This window comes from Giraffa tippelskirchi, chromosome 13, assembly GCF_054371585.1.
Source record: "Giraffa tippelskirchi isolate mGirTip1 chromosome 13, T2T-mGirTip1v1.2.pri, whole genome shotgun sequence".
Lineage (NCBI taxonomy): Eukaryota > Metazoa > Chordata > Mammalia > Artiodactyla > Giraffidae > Giraffa > Giraffa tippelskirchi.
The window spans coordinates 65,851,868-65,865,596 of NC_137287.1; positions in this window are offsets into that span (position 1 = coordinate 65,851,868).

The following is a 13,729-nucleotide window of genomic DNA, read 5'->3' on the forward strand; positions in this document are numbered from 1 at the left end:
GCTGTAATGAGAAGCCTGCACACTGAAAATAGAGAGTAGCTCTCACTCACGCAACTAGAGAAAGTTTGAGTGTAGCAATGAAGACCCAGCACAGCCATAAACAAATAAATCTTTATTTTGCTGTTGTTGGTCAGAGGGGACTATAGAAAAATTTTACTGGGAAATTATTTTTCAACGAAATGAATTATTGTTACTATTTCTGTAAGAAGAGAAAAGCATATTAATCCAAACATGTAGAAACCCATCCAAAGAGGATAATACTGTTTAAAAGTAGAAGATATGTCGACGAATGGCAAAAAACACCACAATATTGTAAAGTAATCAGCCTCCAATTAAAATAAATTAATTAATTTTTAAAAATAGTAGAGGATATGTTAAAGTATCTATATTCTTAATTTCCTATCCTTTGAGATAACCAAAGAATGGATGGAGTCATGTACTTACCTCTTACTCTTACTGCTTCTTAGACCAGCAGTGTGGACGGTGAACTTAGACATTAGAAATTACACAAACAGATTGAAGCGGGGAAGAGAATCAATCAGCCAAATAATTGCAAAAATTGCAACACTGCCTTGAATATCTTGACCATTTCAACAAAGTTGGACTTTCGCCAAAATAATTCCAGTAATAATTACAAGCCTCCCTCTGATTTGAATATTTACATACAAGATTCTGATAACAGCTAATTCTACTTCATTGGTATGAAAGAAAATAGAAGGAACATATTGCTTTGACTTAAAGGCAGTCTAGAAATTCCCTGGTGGCCCAGTGGTTAGGACTCAGTGCTTCCACTATAGGGGGCACGGGTTGATCCCTGGTCAGTGAATAAAGTACCACAGCCCTTCCAGCTCAGCCACAAAAAAAAAAAAAAAAAAAAAAGGCACTCTAATGTCTAGAGGAATTTATTGAACCATTTTGTCATATCAATAAGAAGTAATACAACTAACAAGGCAGCCTCTCAGAGGACTAGCCTATGTTTTCTTTCTTGGGGCCGAGTTTATTCAAATTCGTTAAACCAGGCTGATTTATTTTAAAGGGGACCCTCTCTGCTCACCTGTGATGAAGACTGCTGATTTCACCTTTCCAGTTCAGTTCAGTTCAGTCACTCAGTCGTGTCCGACTCTTTGCGACCCCATGAACCGCAGCACGCCAGGCCTCTCTGTCCATCACCAACTCCCAGAATCTACCCAAACCCATGTCCCTCGAGTCAGTGATGCCATCCAACCATCTCATCCTCTGTTTTCCCCTTCTCCTCCTGCCCCTAATCCTTCCTAGCATTAGGGTCTTTTCCAATGAGTCAACTCTTCGCATGAGGCGGCCAAAGTATTGGAGTTTCAGCTTCAACATCAGACCTTCCAATGAACACCCAGGACTGATCTCCTTTAGGATGGACTGGTTGGATCTCCTTGCAGTCCAAGGGACTCTCAAGAGTCTCCTCCAACACCACAGTTCAAAAGCATCAATTCTTCAGCGCTCAGCTTTCTTCACCGTCCAACTCTCACATCCATACATGACCACTGGAAAAACCATAGCCTTGACTAGACGGACCTTTACTGGCAAAGTAATGTCTCTGCTTTTAAATATGCTATCTAGGTTGGCCATAACCTTCCTTCCAAGGAGTAAGCATCTTTTAATTTCATGGCTGCAATCACCATCAGCAGTGATTTTGGAGCCCAAAAAAATAAAGTCTGACACTGTTTCCATTGTTTCCCATCTATTTCCCATGAAGTGATGGGACCAGATGCCATGATCTTAGTTTTCTGAATGTTGAGCTTTAAGCCAACTTTTCCACTCTCCTCTTTCACTTTCATTAAGAGGCTCTTTAGTTCTTCTTCACTTTCTGCCATAAGGGTGATGTCATTTGCATATCTGAGGTTATTGATATTTCTCCCAGCAATCTTGATTCCAGCTTGTGTTTCTTCCAGCCCAGTGTTTCTCATGATGTACTCTGCATATAAGTTAAATAAGCAAGGTGACAATATACAGCCTTGATGTACTCCTTTTCCTATTTGGAACCAGTCTGTTGTTCCATGTCCAGTTCAGGCTTGCCTTTATTCTGAGCACAAATAACCATGCTAGTTAATGTATCAATAAAACTTTCAATAGTTAGGATTACTCCTAGAAGTGTATCTATGAGAGGAAAACAGTTCTTTACATGACTTAATTCAGCCTATTTCTCTGAGATCTCAGAGAAGATGTAGTCATGTAATGGCGCAAGAAATGTGAATCAATTATCCAGTGCACGTGCCAACTCTGTCAGAAGCAGCAGTCAGCAAGTTTATTAGCTGCTCCTCACACACAATTGTATTACCTTGATTTTGTTAGCAGCTTAGGGGTAAAGCAGAATATTCAGGTAGTCATGAAAGTGAAAGTCGCTCAGTCATGTCCGACTCTTTGCAACCCCATGAACTATACACTCTGAGAAGGCAATGGCACCCCACTCCAGTACTCTTGCCTGGAAAATCCCATGGATGGAAGAGCCTGGTAGGCTGCAGTCCATGGGGTCGCTAAGAGTCGGACACGAGAGACTTCACTTTCACTTTTCAATTTCATGCACTGGAGAAGGAAATGGCAACCCACTCCAGTGTTCTTGCCTGGAGAATCCCAGGGACGGCAGAGCCTGGTGGGCTACCGTCTATGGGGTCGCACCGAGTCGGACATGACTGAAGCGACTTAGCAGCAGCAGCAGCAGAACTATACAGTCCATGGAATTCTCCAGGCCAGAATACTGGAGTGGGTTAACCATTCCCTTCTCCAGGGGATCTTCCCAACCCAGGGATGAACCCAGATCTCCCACACTGCAGCCGGGTTCTTTATCAGCTGAGCTACAAGAGGCAGTCATGGATCAAAGCAAATTTGATAAGCTGAGTTTTAATCTTATCTGTGCAATTCTAGGGCTTCCCAGGTGGCGCTAGTGGTAAAGAGCCTGCTTGGCAATGTAGGAGACTTAAGAGACGCAGATTAGATCCCTGGTCCAGGAAGATCCCCTGGAGGAGAGCATGGCAACCTATGCCAGTATCCTTGCCTGGAGAATCCCAAGGACAGAGGAGCTTTGTGGGCTACAGTCCATAGGGTCGCAAAGAGTTGGACAGGACTGAAGCGACTTAGCAAGCACCCAAGCATGGGCAATTCTCTCAAAATTTTCTAAAGACCTGCTGCTGTTGCTGCTGCTTAGTCGCTTCAGTGGTGTCTGACTCTGTTCGACCCTATGGACTGCAGCCTGCCAGGCTCCTCTGTCCATCAAATTCTCCAGGCAAGAATACTGCAGTGGGTTGCCATGCCCTCCTCCAGGGCATCTTCCTGACCTAGGATTCGGACCCAGGTCTCCTACACTGCAGGCAGATTCTTTAGCGACTGAGCCAGCAGGGAAGTCCTCTAAAGACCTAAGACAAATATTAATTTACCCTTTAGTATTTGAGGTAAGTTGCTTGCTTTTTTTTTTTTTTTTAATTAATTGGAGGCTAATTACTTTACAATATTGTAGTGGTTTTTGCCATACATTGACATGAATCAGCCATGGGTTTACATGTGTTCCCCATCCTGAACCTCCCCCCCACCTTCTTCTCCATCTCATCCCGCAGGGTCATCCCAGTGCACCAGCCCTGAGCACCCTGTCTCATGCATCAAACCTGGACTGGTGATCTGTTTCACATATAATAATATACATGTTTCAATGCTAATCTCTCAAATCATCCCACCTTCGCCTTCTCTCACAGAGTCCAAAAGACTGTTCTTTACATCTGTGTCTCTTTTGATGTCTCACATATATGGTCAAAGTTACCATCTTTCTAAATTCCGTATTATATGCATTAGTACACTGTACTGGTGTTTTTCTTTCTGACCTACTTCACTCTGTATAATAGGCTCCAGTTTCATCCATCTCATTAGAACTGATTCAAATGCATTCTTTTTAATGGCTGAGTAATATTCCATTGTGTATGTGTACCACAGCTTCTTATCCATTCGTCTGCTGATGGACATCTAGGTTGCTTCCATGTCCTATTATAAACAGTGATGTGATGAACACTGGGGTACACATGTCTCTTTCAATTCCAGTTTCCTTGGTGTGTATGCCCAGCAGTGGGATTGCTAGGTCATATGGCAGTTCTATTTCCAGCTTTTTTGCTTTTATTTTGTATTTACTCTACTAATTGAGGTATGGTATACATACATGCTCAGTTGTGTCCTACTCTTTGCAATCCCATGGATTGCAGCCTGCAAGTCTCCTCTGTCCATGGGTTTCTCCAGGCAAGAATACTGGAGTAGGTTGCCATTTCCTTCTCCAGTGGATCTTCCCAATCCAGGGATCAAACCCAGGTCTCTTGCACTGCAGGCAGATTCTTTCCCACCAAGCCACCAGTGTGAAAGTGTTAGTTGCTCAGTCATGCCCGTCTCTTTGCGACCCCATGGACTACAGTCTGCCAGGCTCCTCTGTTCTTGGGTTTCTCAAGGCAAGAATACTGGAGTGAGTTGCCATTTCCTCCTCTAGGGGAACTTCCTGACCCAGGGATGGAAACTGCCTCTCTTTTATCTCCTGCCTTGGCAGGCAAATTCTTTACCAATACTCAACACCTGGAAAGTCAATTGAGGTAACATGCTATCTAAATTAAAATAAAGCAGACCTTGAATTTTTATTCCCACCTTAGGTACATTTTTAATCAAAATGTTGCCTTTTTTTCATAAGGCTTTGGTAATTAGTAATTCCCTTTGTAAAAGAAAGGAAATAGTTTCGGATATCTCAGATGTCAAAATAAGAGATTATGCTTTAACCAATTCTCCAGCAAATCCTCCTGTTCTCCTGCAAAGTATCTGAGTATGCATTGACAAGACATCCTTAGGGATACTCCAGGTGACTGGAATATAGGTTCAAGGCCACAGTGAAGTAATAGTAATAGGAATTTAGGAGTGTGCTCACTTAGGAAGACTCTAGCCTCAGAACTCTGACTTGAAGGAGCTTCCCAGGAATGTCTAAGAGGAATGGAAAACCCCCTGGTCACTAGAGCTACAGTAATATGTGGAAATAGCCAGGTCTATAACCAAAGCTCTTAGGATGATTGAACAAAGAAGAAAATATTTTCTATAAACTCTTCATTCATTCATTCACTCATTCAACAAATATTTGTTAAGACGTTGCTAGATATCAGGTTTAAAAAAAAAAACCTCATTTTTTTTCTATTTCAAATCCTCAAAGGTGATGCTGTGAAAGTGCTGCACTCGATATGCCAGCAAATTTGGAAAACTCAGCAGTGGCCACAGGACTGGAAGAGGTCAGTCTTTGTTCCAATCCCAAAGAAAGGCAATGCCAAAGAATGCTCAAACTACCGCACAATTGCACTCATCTCACATGCTAGTAGAGTAATGCTCAAAATTCTCCAAGCCAGGCTTCAGCAATACGTGAACAGTGAACTTCCAGATGTTCAAACTGGTTTTAGAAAAGGCAGAGGAACCAGAGATCAAATTGCCAATATCCGCTGGATCATCGAAAAAGCAAGAGAGTTCCAGAAAAACATCTATTTCTGCTTTATTGACTATGCCAAAGCCTTTGACTGTGTGGATCACAATAAACTGTGGAAAATTCTGAAAGAGATGGGAATACCAGACCATCTGACCTGTCTCTTGAGAAACCTGTCTGCAGGTCAGGAAGCAACAGTTAGAACTGAATATGGAACAACAGACTGGTTCCAAATAGGAAAAGGAGTACGTCAAGGCTGTATATTGTCACCCTGCTTATTTAACTTATATGCAGAGTACATCATGAGAAACGCTGGGCTGGAAGAAACACAAGCTGGAATCAAGATTGCCGGGAGAAATATCAATAACCTCAGATATGCGGATGACACCACCCTTATGGCAGAAAGTGAAGAAGAACTAAAGAGCCTCTTGATGAAGGTGAAAGAGGAGAGTGAAAAAGTTGGCTTAAAGCTCAACGTTCAGAAAACTAAGATCATGGCATCTGGTCCCACACTTCATGGGAAATAGATGGGGAAACAGTGGAAACAGTGTCAGACTTTATTTTTTTGGGCTCCAAAATCACTGCTGATGGTGATTGCAGCCATGAAATTAAAAGACGCTTACTCCTTGGAAGGAAGGTTATGGCCAATCTAGATAGCATATTTAAAAGCAGAGACATTACTTTGCCAGCAAAAGTCCGTCTAGTCAAGGCTATGGTTTTTCCAGTGGTCATGTATGGATGTGAGAGTTGGACTGTGAAGAAAGCTGAGCGCCGAAGAATTGATGCTTTTGAACTGTGGTATTGGAGAAGACTCTTGAGAGTCCCTTGGACTGCAAGGAGATCCAATCAATCCATCCTAAAAGAGATCAATCCTGGGTGTTCATTGGAAGGTCTGATGTTGAAGCTGAAACTCCAATACTTTGGCCACCTCATGCGAAGGGTTGACTCATTGGAAAAGACCCTAATGCTGGGTAGGATTGGGGGGAGAAGGGGACGACAGAGGATGAGATGGTTGGATGGCATAACCGGCTCGATGGACATGGGTTTGGGTGGACTCCGGGAGTTGGTGATGGACAGAGAGGCCTGGCGTGCTGCAATTCATGGGGTCGCAGAGAGTCGGACACGACTGAGCGACTGAACTGAACTGAACTGAGATATCAGGTTTAAAAAAAAAAAACCTCATTTTTTTTTTAAAAAAGGTTATGTCGCTATTGTCAAAATGCTTTTAAGTGTATTTATGAGTCTGTGAGCTGGGAGATGTCCCATGGGACAATATGTACCAGTATCTCTTTTCCACCACAAGAAAAAATACACAGAAGGACTCTTTCATGGCTTCTGGCCAGCACAGCAGATCTGCTGTTGTCCATTATAGAACTCAAAGACAACAGACAGAGGTATCGTTTTTTTTCTGAAATGAGGGTATATAAGGGTATGCTGCCCCAGAGGGAAAGCCAAGTGCTGACTCTGTTGGTAGCACTGCAGGATAGGCTATAGGAATGGATATTGTCAACCCTGAAAAGATAAGGAATGTCCCCCAAATAACACCATTGTGCATTTAACAAAATATATTTTGCTAGGTAAGAACCCAATGTAAACCACGATTCTGGAACTGACAGAAAAATTCTCCTACTCTTTCTCATGTTGTTATATACAATTTGTCAATAATGAAATTATTTCACTGTGACTTTGATGTTCATGTATCATCTCTGATTTTATGGTCCACTTTAAGAAGTTCCTCCTTTAAATCACCAATATAGGAGGTTGGCAAATTCAAAGATCTTAAAGCATAAGGCCCAGATGATGTGTGAAAACTTCCCCCAATCCCCTAAAGTTTTCTCTGGATTCACTTCTGTCCTTTCAACTTCTCTCTTGTGACCGTGGAATCCTTATGCCATATTCATGGTCCTGATTAAGGAATTTCTGAACAAACCTCCATAACTATGAAAATCAACCATTGCAACTTGAAAATGTTTTCCATTTGCACAACTCCAGTGTCGCTAGTGAAAGTCATTATACCTCTTGTTCCAAGTCACCTTGGGCCCAAAAGAAACCCTGATTTGGGGGCAAACACCAGAGTTGGCTAGATCTCACTAGAGATTTAAGGAGAGCAGCCTCACTCAGGCTTTTCATCTTCTTTCTCCAGCCCAAGGGAATGCCTGCCTTCCCCAGAGGGCAAAAATCATTCAAATCAAGAAATACAAACACAGATGTCAGCTCTTGAATTTTCCTTCAGCGTTTATTACAAATAACCAAGGATTAATAAAATAGCCATTTAAATGGAAAAAGTAGGGTTTGAAGCAAAGCCAAAACTATTATTCTCTTTGCTGATGTGTTCTGTTGGTTGTTAAAATTATTCCCCTCACTCCCACAGGGCTTCCCCCATAGCTCAGCTGGTAAAGAATCTGCCTGCAATGCAGGAGACCCTGGTTTGATTCCTGGGTCAGGAAGTTCCCTGGAGAAGGGATAGTCTACCCTTTCCAGTATTCTTAGGCTTGGAGAATTCCTTGGTGTCACAAGGAGTCAGACACAACTGAGCAACTTTCACTTCACTTCACTCACTTCCACAAACTCTCTCTAACGTCAGGAGACTGCCACATGAGATTAAATGTTAGAGTGATATGTCTGACAGAAAATTCTTCCAGAAGATAAGGGATACAAGTGTCATCAGAACAAAATAAGAAGGAGAAAGAGAGTTAGCTTCACCAGGAACACCAGCAAAAACATTGTAAACACACAGCCTATGGCCTCTGATCTTCCCTGCTTGTCTCCCCAAGGGTACTGGTTGGACTGGGCAGTGGAGTTATTAGGTGTCTGGTGTTAGGAATGAGGAAGGTGCATGCTCACATTTTAAGACTCTTGACAAAAATATAACTTTTTTTAAATTATTAGGAGACATAAAAGTATATAGGCAAAGACTTCCCTGGTGGTCCAGTGGTTAAAACTTTGGCTTCCAATGCAGGGGGTGCAGGTTCGATTCCTGATCAGAGAATTAAGAACCTGCATGCCCCTTGGCCAAAAAAACAAAACATAAAGCAGAAACAATACTGTAACAATTTCAGTGAAGACTTTAAAAATGGTCCACATCAAAAAAATTAAGTCTTTTTTAAAAATTACATATCAAAAAAAGGATATAAACAAATACTTCATTATTTAGCTTGAGCATTGAATTTTCACAGTATCATAGCACATAATACATTTGTCATTGTAGCTACAGATATCTGTTAAAAACAAAATTCCATTTGAATTCACACAATCGACCAAAACAGTGACTTCTGGGAGAAAAATCTGCTCCCACATTTAATAAATACTTGATTTTGAACCGGTTAAATAACATTGTAAGTCTCAGTGTCCTCATTTGTAAAAAGGAAATAATAGTGCTCACATCAGAGCATTATTTTGTGTGTTATATGTGCTAATCTGAAAAACAAATCCATAGCTGGATGTCTAACAAAATAAACCCTTGAAAATATGAGCACTACCTGAGAAAAGCGTTAGTGACCAAACAAAATAGACTGGAAGTGGAAGAATGAGAGAAGAGGTCCTGCTTTAGGAAGATGAACATCAAATATTTAAAATCTGGGTCAACATCAACTAAGAAGCGACATAACACAATTCATAAAAGCACACCCCAAAGAAGTGTATACTGAAAATATGTTGGTAAAATGTGTCAAAATGACAAATTTATGCACTAGAAATATATAAGAGGCTATTAGAGAAAAAAGGGGATGCTTTGAGGCCTAAGCATATTTATTTTCAGAGATTGTTAATGGACAAAAAAAAATATGGCCCCTTCTTAAATTCTTTTCCAGAACTACTGTTGGGAGTTGAGAGCTCACTGAATGCACAAGAGCAGCATTTTTTGGTTCACTGATAAGAAATTGCATGAGGCAGAATTTCAGTGGAGAAAAGTTATAGTCATTTATTCATTAGGTCAGCAACCATTTACTAAGTGCTGTCTATGCTTGCACTCAGTGAAGGACACAGAAAATTGAAATACAAACAAATCAAAAAAGCCCAAAATCAGTGAACATAAGCAAATGTGGCTCACTTGTTTCCATATGTTAGCCCTTATCAGTAGTGATTCAGTAAACATGTGTTTGCAGATATCATTTCAAGATACTAATTTCAATTCTTTTGGATATATACAAAGGAATGGGATTGCTGGATCATAGAGTACTTCTATTTTTAAATTTTGGAGAAATCTCCATACTGTTTAAAGACTTACCTAGTGGTCCAGTGGTTAAGACTCTACACTCCCAATGCAGGGGGCCTGGGTTTGATCCCTGGTCAGGGAACAAAATCCCACCTGCCACAGCTAAGACTCAGTGTTAAAAAGTAGAGACATTACTTTGCCAACAAAGTCTGTACAGTCAAAGCTATGATTTTCCAGTAGTCATGTATGGATGTGAGAGACGGACCATAAAGAAGGTTGAGTGCTGAAGAATTGATGCTTTTGAACTGTGGTGTTGGAGAAGACTCTTGAGAGTTCCTTGGACTGCAAAGAGATCAAACCAGTCAATTCTAAAGGAAATCAATCCTGAATATTCATTGGAAAGACTGATGCTGAAGCTGAAGCTCCAATACTTTGGGCACCTGATGTGAAGAGCTGACTCATTAGAAAAGACCTTGATGCTGGGAAAGACTGATGGTGGGAGGAGAAGGGGACGACAGAGGATGAGGTGGTTGGATGGCATCACCGACTCAATGGACATGAGTTTGACCAAGCTCTGGGAGTTGGTGAAGGACAGGGAAGCCTGGCGTGCTGCAGTGCATGGGGTCACAAAGAGTCGGACATGACTGAGCAACTGAACAGCAGCAACCATATTTTTTCCCCCAGTGGCAGCACCAACAGTGTGAAGGAGTTCCAATTCTTCATGTGCTGACCGATATTGATTTTCTTTTCTTTTTGAATAATAGCCATCTTAACAGATGTGAGATGATATCTCATTGTGGTTTGATTTGCATTTCCCTGATGATCAGTGATGGAGAGCATCTTTGCATATACCTGTCAGCCATTTGCCTATCTTCACTGAAGAAATGTCTATTCACCATAGAGAAACAGAGAGTAGGATGGTGGTTGCCAAGTGACTGGGAGGAGGGGGAAATGAGCAGTTCTTGTTCAAGGGGAATAAAGTTCCATTTCAGCAAGATGAGTGAGTTCCAGATATCACCAGCACAACCTTGTGCCTGTAGTTAACGTGTTGCACACTTAAAAGTTTGTTATGGGGATAAATCTCAAGTTAAATGAAAAAAAATAAATTAAATAAATAAGATTGATTGTGGTAAAAGTCATGATATCAAAGGACTGACAAATAAATGATAGGCAAGAAAGTAGAGTGAGGGATGTGGTCAAAGGTTCTGAGATGCTTTGATGAAAAGAGAATAAATATTAGAGGATTGAGAATTGGGGCGAAGTGGCTACAGATCAAGGAGTTTGAGGTGGTTGTTACTTTCAGGTGTTTTAAGCAAAAGGCTTTGAAATGGAGAAAGTGAGCAGGAGTCAGGATTCAAGTACAATTCATTTACTATGTAAACTGGGTGAAAGTGAAAGTCGCTCAGTCATGTCCCATCTTTGTGACCCTGAATTCTACAGGCCAGAATACTGGAGTGGGTAGCCGTTTCCTTCATCAGGGAGATCTTCCCAAACCCAGGGATTGAACCCAGGTCTCCCGCATTGCAGGCAGATTCTTTACCACCTGAGCCACAAGGAAAGCCCAAGAATACTGGAGTGGGTAGCCTATCCCTTCTCCAGTGAATCTTCCTGACTCAGGAATCAAACCAGGGTCTCCTGCATTATATGCTTCTTTACCAGGTGAGCTACCAGGGAAGCCCCTATAAACTGAGTAAAATCATTCAATTCCTTAAGAACTGATTCATTTTCTAAATTTCTGTAATGAATTATATGTCCTTCTAGTTTTCTCTTAGAAAGGGTTGGTGCTCATTTCAGGGGAATCTGGGGTAGCCATTTGGTGTCTGCCTCCAATGCAGGGAACCTGGGTTTGATCCCTGGTCTGGGAATTAAGATCTAGCCTGCCACTGAGGGCATGGCAAAAAAATAAACAAAAATAAAAATATATGTTTCCATCCAGGCCGAGTAATGAGAGTGAACACAGCTCAGGGTTAACTCTGTGAGGCTGAGCTAAGTAAAACGTTTGCCCAAGGCTCCAGAAAACCCATTTCTCGAAGATAATCATATCCAAATAACTGTTTCTCAGGGTGAAAAAAAAATGTAATTTTTCTTCTCTTGGGAGTAGGCATTTTTGCCTATTCATTCTTTTTTCTAATTATGGGTTTCATTACATTTCATCAATTTGCAGGCTTATCTCTGGCTGAATATGTCTGTTTGTCAGAGTTCCAATTTACTGTGTCTGGGATTTATCCTGGGTATGCTAATCTCTGGCAAAGCTCTGCTAGGACTGGGTTCCCTCCTTCTCACTAAGGCTGCCTTGACAGATTGCCTTAACCGAGGGATCTCGTAGGCACAGAGGATGTCCTTGCTCTGGGAGGTTTCTATTTACTTTTGCTCTTAGCGTTGGGCCCTATTCTCTCAGATTCCCTGGAGCCTTCTGTCTTTATGTTCTCATGGTTACACCTTGGTTACCAGCCGACCCTTTGTCCCAACTGCTGTTTTCTTAGAGAGTTTAAAGATTTATCAAATGACCTAGATAAAGGATTTCAACGAATATCATCTGTTTGTTGTCTAAGAAAAGTATGACTCGTTTCTGACCTAACATGACTACAGATCACGATTATGAATGTATCATCTTAGAAGTGTTTGAAGATGACTTTAAAAGGAAAGAAGTGTTAAAGGTCAGTAAAGAACAGACCATTGTTGACAGAGAGACAAGGTAATTGGAATGTTCTGGAAGGTTCAAATCACCTAATAAATGAGCTGACTTTGACTTTAAAAAGATAAAATAAAGATGAATATGCTGTCAGCCACGTGTTCTAAAGGTAAACCCACAGCACTGTAAATGGAGATAAATGACAACCATGGTCAGATCATTCTCAAATAATAAACAATTTTTGATTAACAGGCTCTAGATATTACATTTATTTGTTGTTCTACATTAAAAAGAGGCAAAGCTCCAGTCTCCATTGAGCTTACATTCTAGTAGGGAAAGATTGCCAATAAAATAAGCAAGAGAATGTTTTATGTGTCAAGCGGTGATACAGATAAAAGTCAAGGAAGGGAGGTTGGTAGAGAGGGGAGTGTGGCGGGGGAACGTCTCAATGAGAGAACATTCTGGCAGAAATGTGAAAGAGGGAAGGGACCGGCCATGCTGGTATCTGGGGTAAGGACATTTCAGGCAGAAAGGTCAGCAAGTGCAAAGGACAAGCACAGGCAATGAGGGTCTGGTGTGTCTGAGGAAGAGAATGAGTGAGGAAAGAGCTAGGAAATGGTTTGAGAATCTAGAGTAAATGTTTAATCAAGTATCTCGGTACCACAACCCAGCCAAGTTGTTTCACAAAATTAACCATGGAGTCTGTTCCAGGAGTACTGTTGTGAAGAAAAGGAGGAGGTGGAGGGGACACGGAGCTGAGAGATGAGCTTTTTAGGATAAGAGGACTACTGGCATGTTTTTAGACTATAGAAGTGAAAGTGTGGAGATGGGGGAATTGACATGCAGAGGAGAGAGAGGAGAAATGTCGGCACACTGTCCCTGAGCGCGCGAGGAGGATGGTTCCCATGCACAAATGGAAGGATCGACCTTTGAGGGGAGCCAGGAGTCACCCCCGTCCCAGGAAAAGGTCTGGGGCTAAGACCCAGGTACAGGCAGTAAGTCGATGCAGTAGTGGGAGCTTATAAAGGTTGTCTTCTGAATTCTCCATTTTCTCAGTGAAATATGAAGCAAGGTCACCAGTGAAAGATGAGAATTAGAGGAGGTGTTAGAGGCTTGAAGATCCAGGGAAAGATATAAAACACTCTTCGAGAAGAATATGAGAGTGAATCTCTAAGGAATCTGAATAGGATTTTCAGATTGCACTCAAGATTCATTTACAGTTCAGTGTCCTGAATTGAAGATGTGATCAGTCTGCACAGCTGTGTTTTTCTGCACCCATGCTCAGCAGAACCATGGCAGGTGATGGGCAGGCTAAGAGCTGGAATTGATCAGAGCACAGGAGTTTGCCTGGTGAGTACAACAAAAGGAGAAAGGAGCAAGGGAGTAGACAGCTCACATGAGGGAGTGAATATGATGACAAACCACGGAGTCTAAGCTGCATAAGACAGAAAGGACAGATGTGAGGGTAATGAAGGACAGCAAAATTAATGTA